Below are 6,215 nucleotides of genomic sequence, written 5' to 3'. Positions count from 1 at the left end.
TCCCACCGGCACGGAGGAGCCCAGGGCTGAGCTAAGCCAAGCCCCCACCTAATGTCACTGCCCCTAACTAGGCCACTCAAGGGGTGGCTCTACCTGCCCTGGGCCAGGTCAGGAGGCATTTCCACAGGTGCCCACAGCATGGTGCGATGGAGAGTGCTGAGACTCAAGGCTCAGATGGAAGTGTCTGAAATTCGGCTGTACAGTCAGAGCAAGGCACATCTCTTTGTGAACCTCAAGTCCTCCTTCTGGAAAACGAGTCTAACACTGCCCAGGATGGTTGTGAGTAGAAAAAGGAGATTCCGTTTGAATCTGCAACACACGAGGCCCTTAATGAATGTGCTGCATCCTCCCTCTCCTCTCAGCCCCCTTTTCACACTAATTAGTACCACCTGGATCTAGAAATCCCATATCAGTGTCTGGTGTCACAACAGAGAGCTTTTAAAGCTTCTGCACCTTAGGGTGCCACTACCGAGTGCCCTGGAGGCTCAGAAGCTCTGGAAGCTTCCCTGTCCCTTACTGCAGAGCCTCCTTGTCTTCTGCAGCCGCTGGAGGTTGTGGGCTGCAGGAAGGGAGCTCACAGGCTGAAGGCACAGGCTCAAGGGTTTAGCATCCTTGGGGACCCCACCTTTCCTTACCTTAGGTGAATTGCACCATGACCCTGTCCTTAGTTTTCCGAAGAGGGTCTAAAATATTCTAGAATCCCAGGATTTGAACCTGTGTCATCCAAGGAGCTCAAGCACTCTCATATGGTGAGTCCAGCTCTCTTGTCTACCCACGACTGGGTGGAGAAGGATTGAGGGAAGCATCTGCCCTGACTGTGAAGGGTATAGGGTTTCTTTTTGGGGTAATGGTAATGTTCTGGAATTAGATTGTGGTGATGGTTGCACAACATAGCAAGAATACTAAAACCCACCAAATTATATGCTTTAAAATGGTGCATTTTATGTTCTGGGAATTACATCTCAATAAAAAGAAAATAGGTAGAAAGACAGCAAACATCTGCTCAGGTTAAGAGCAACAGGTTCTGAGAATAAAATGTCCCTTCCATCTGTGTTCACAGCAAAAGGGTTCAGGAGACCAGCATACTCACAATTCTTCACTTAGATCTCTGTTGCCCAAACCTTACACTGCAGGTCACAGCTAACATTATGGACCCTTTGGGAAACTAGCATGTTCACTGAATGACACGGGGTCACTTTTGCATCCTGATGTACTTCAGGGTCTCAGACCTGGATCCTGATTTCATACATGATGTGGCAGATACTGGTGGCTGCCTACTCAATCCCCATTCCCCTGTTCTTCCTTACTAAACGGTACCCTTGATTTTAATCTAGGCATCAATGCACTGAGCTAAAAGACTACATTTCCCATTGGTCAAGGGTTGCCAATGAGCATTAAGCTGCAGGTCCTTGGGTGGGGCTTCCAGGAAAGCTCTTTTAAAGGGGTCAACTCGCTAAAGGCCTCTCTCTCTTCTTTGCCCTCCCTCCATCCTGCCTGGGACACAAATGTGATGGCTGGAGCTCTAGCAGCTATCTTGGATTACGAGATGAGACAACTTTGAGGATGGAAGCAATGAGTAAATATGATGGAACATAAAGATGGAAGGATTTTGGGTCCCTCATGACTAATGGAGTGGCCATATCAATGTTGGACTTCCAAACTTTAACCTTTTTTTTTTTTTTTTTTAAAAAAACCCAAACCTTTATTTCAAATGTCAGTCAGGATTCAGTTACCTGTTGCTGCATAACAAGCCACATCAAGGCCAGAGGCTTAAAACAACAGACCACATATTTGACTCATGATTCTACAGATTGGGAATTTTGGCTAGGCTCAGCAGGGCAGTTCTTCTGGTCTCAGCCTGACTCTCTTCTGCACCTGCAGTTGGACTCAGAAGGTTGGCTGGGTGTCAGCTGGGGACCTTGGTTCTCTTGCACGTGTCTTATCCTTCATGGATCTCTCACATCCCTTCAGCATATTAGCCTGGCATGGCCTCATGGCAAACCTGAGGTGAAAGCACAAGCAAATACAATCAAGCAAGGGAACAATCACAAGCACATGGAACCTCTTGAGACCTAAGCATGGAGTTGGCAGTCCATTGCTTTTGCTACATTTGTTGGCTAAGGCCAGTTGCAAGGCTGTCCAGAGCCAGGCTGGGTGGAGACTACGAAGTCCCAGGATAATAGAGGGTGGCTATGCAGAAGCCATTCATTGGAGGCATTGGAAACGTTAACTTCCTAAGATTTAAGCCATTTAGTTGGGTTTTCTATTACATCCAGTGGAAAATTACCTTAAACAACACACCTGCCTTTGAGCACCTTGTCATTCCCAGGATGTTCAGGCAGCTAAATGCTTTTCTTCCCTTGCAGTTGAGGAAGAGAAAGAGCAAGAGTGAAAAGTCACTTAGCTTCTCTGGACTTTTCTTTCCTCATTTACCAGATAGAAGAGTTGAACCCAATGACCTGGATATTCTTGGTGGATTGAATGAAGCTGCATGTGGTGGCAGGCTGTCTCCTGTGATCGATGGAGAAGGGCAGGATGAACCCAGGAGGGAGTTTAAAACCAGTGTTGGGTGGGGGAGTAGAAGAACCTTGCCCCTCAGAAAAGCACAAGTAGACTAGAAAGGGTTCAGACTGTGTGGCATTTGTGATGGCTTCAGGGCCTCCCCCTTGCCACAGAGCCACTGAGACATGGCACCTTGAGAGCCATGGGCTTCTCCAGCTGCCCCCTGCTTTTCTGATTGGCAGGATACATTTATTAAAATAGTTGGAAAGGAAAGGTCACATGTTCTTATTTCTACTGCTTTGTGTGTATGTGTGTGTGTGTGTGTGTGTGTGTGCAAGAACTTGGAATTAATAAAATTCTTGGCTGGGCATGGTGGTTCATGCCTGTAATCCCAGCACTTTAGGAGGGCAAGGTGGGAGAATGGAGTTCAAGACCAGTCTGGGTAACACGGCAAGACCCTGTCTCTATAAAATATGAAAAACTAGCCAGGTGTGGTGGTAAGCACCTGTAGTTTCAGCTACTTGGGAGGCTGAGAAGGGAGGATCACTTGAGCCTGGGAAGTTGAGGCTGCAGTGAGGCATGATTGAGCCACTGCACTCCAGCCTGGGTAACAGAGTAAGACCCTGTCTCATTAAAATAAAATACAATAAAATTCTTATTTCTTCTGCTTATGAGGTGGTGGAAGTTCACTCCTGCCCACACCAGCTTGGCATCTTTGCAATAGAGGCCCAACCAGGGAGGCTACAAATATTAGAATCCACTCTGTACTGACAGGTAAGTTTTGAGGCAGATTGAGAAAACCCTTTTTTTTTTTTTTTTTGAGACGGAGTCTCGCTCGGGCTGGAGTGCAGTAGCCGGATTTCAGCTCACTGCAAGCTCCGCCTCCCGGGTTTACGCCATTCTCCTGCCTCAGCCTCCCGAGTAGCTGGGACTACAGGCACCCGCCACCTCACCCGGCTAGTTTTTTTTTCTTTCTTTTTTTTTTTTTTTTGTATTTTTTAGTAGAGACGGGGTTTCACCGTGTTAGCCAGGATGGTCTCGATCTCCTGACCTCGTGATCTGCCCGTCTTGGCCTCCCGAGAAAACTCTTAAAATTCTCATCAGAATATCTCAGTAGAGGAAGTACAGGGGAAGGAGGCAGCCGCAGCTGGGCCCAATGTTGAGCTCAACACACCTCCACCCACCTGCCAATTTTCCCCTCTCAGAGTAAAGAGCCTCTCCCGGCCAGGTATTTGACTGCTTGGAATTTACTGATTAATTATGGCGCCTACCTCCAATTGGTCTCCTTAGTAACCACATTAGCAGGGTCCCACTGGAAAAGCTGCTTCTTACTCAATGAGGGCAGACTCTCTTCACATTTTAAAACACTTTTAAGTCAGAACACAATGAATGTTAAAAATAGAGGGACACACACATTTCTTCACAACTTTGCATCAAAATACGGATGGACTTTTGAACTACTGAGGGCAAGTTGCATTTTAGTAATCAGTAAGAGCTAGGTTTAAAGGAAGAGTTGGGTGAATACAGTTTCAATGCAAATAGCCAATGATTGCCTTTGCAAGTACAGGTTTTACTACCAGAGTATCCAGCCTTGTGCTGGGCTAGGTGATGTGAGAACGAAAGATATCTTCACCCTCAAGAAGCCGGCCCAGGGGACAAGTTAGATCGATGAATGGTGACCAGCACGACAGCATTTGCTATAGTGACTCAGACTATTCAAGAATTAGGGGGTACATGATAAGGTGCTAATTGTGGATCAGACTGGAAGTGAAAGAGAAGTTCAAGAGAGGGGAGTGATGTTCAAGTGATGTTTATCTTATTTTTTGAATGATGTGTTAAGATACTGAGGACAAATTGCACGTTCTGTGTGGGCAGGGAAGTGGCCACTGGGCTTTAGTACAGGCAAATAGAAGGATTAGCGGGTGTATTAGTCTGCTTGGGCTGTCATAACCCAGTGCCACAGACTGGGGGGCTTCAACAACAGAAGGGAATTTTCTCACATTTCTGGAGGCTGGGAATCTGAAATCAAGGTGTCGGCAAGGTTAATTTCTTCTGCGGCCTCGCTTCTTGGCTTGGAGATGGACGTCTTCTCCCTGTGTCCTCACGTGCCCGCCCCTCTGTGTGTATCTGTGTCTTCATCTCCTCTTCTTTTAGGAACACCAGGCCTATTGGATTAGGGCCCACCCTAATGGCTTCCTTTACCCTAAATCACCTCTTTAAAGGCCCTACCTCCAAATGCAGTCACCCTCTAAGGGGCTGGGATTAAGATTTCAGCATAGGAATCTGGGGGAGGGGTGTACAGTTCAGCCCATAACAGGGGGATAATGAAACTCTGCTCATCACATAATGGAGATACAATCCCAGAAAGGGAACTAAAGGTCACCGCAGGACAGGAGTGAATAATGTGCACAGGGCATCCTTTCCACCCTCAGCCCTGAACCCAGGAGCTGGAATCCCTGGACACTAAGCTGACAATGTGCCCATCATTGCCATGTCACAATGTCCTGGGAACATCCCATGCAGGTCCCATGGCTACATCTTCAGAGCCCCATCAATACGGCTAGAAGCTCTGTCCTGAAACTTGAATGTTAAGATCATAGAAACCTAAAAAATGCCATGCTCAGAATAAGAAGGCATCCAGGCGTCCAGGTGTCCAGGTGTCCCGGCATCCAGGCACTTCAGAAGCCTGATCACAGTCCCCGAAAAGCTTTGTAGGATAGTGCAGTTGATTTGAGTGCCGTGGAGGGGGTCTGATACCCTTTTGTTTAATAATTTTTCAGAAATAGGTGTATGTTCCATGTTGGAGAGCCAACCCCCTCTTCAGCTTGTCACCTGTTAAATTAGTCACAGGTTTCGTAGGTTAGCTCATTTGCTCTCACAACTCCACTCTTTGTGGGAGCCTCTTGGGGCTCCCTCCAGCCCAGATCTCCCCTTAGATTTGGGTACCATAATTCCAGCACCTTTGAGATGTTCTTACTCAGATGTCACCTTGATGCTCACAAGAATGTTGTGATATTCTTGCTAGCTAAAACCCCCATCCGCATTTTCAGTGTCAGTGATGAGAGTCCCCCAGCCACTCTGTTTTATAACCTCAGCCATCTTTCTTCTCACTCCTTCCCTCATCTTTGTATTCAGGTGTTACCAAATGTAATCAATTCATCTCTATCGCCGTTTGTCAGAGTTCCTAGGGTGCGCATTCTCTCTCCCCACTCTCTTTCTTCAATCTATCCTATACACAGCAGCCTGCTTAATATTTTTAAAATGGTATTTTCATTTTGTTTCAATACCTTGTTCCAGAATTCTGGTTTAAAGGCAAAGAATGATAGTAGTAAAAGGTAGTGAACCTGAACTCCAAATGCCAGTGGTTGAGTCCTGGCTTAGCCCCCACATTGCTGTATGACTTGAGCCAAACCACTCCTGCTACCAGGGCCTTTTTGTAGAAATGGGGGTCTCACTATGTTGACCAGGCTGGTCTCAGACTCCTGGCCTCAGCAATCCTTCTGCCTAGGCCTCCCAAAATGTTGAGATTACAGGCATGAGCCACAGCGCAACCACAGCCTTGAATTCTTATTCTTTAAAATGGGCATAGGGACCAGGTGCAGTGGCTCACGCCTGTAATCCCAGCACTTTGGGAGGCCAAAGTGGGAGGATCACTTGAGGCCAGGAGTTTGAAACCAGCCTGGGCAACATAGTGAGACCCTGGCTCTATGAAA

The sequence above is a fragment of the Theropithecus gelada genome, chromosome 8 (assembly GCF_003255815.1).
Source record: "Theropithecus gelada isolate Dixy chromosome 8, Tgel_1.0, whole genome shotgun sequence".
In the NCBI taxonomy this organism is placed as follows: domain Eukaryota; kingdom Metazoa; phylum Chordata; class Mammalia; order Primates; family Cercopithecidae; genus Theropithecus; species Theropithecus gelada.
This window is presented reverse-complemented; position numbering follows the sequence as displayed.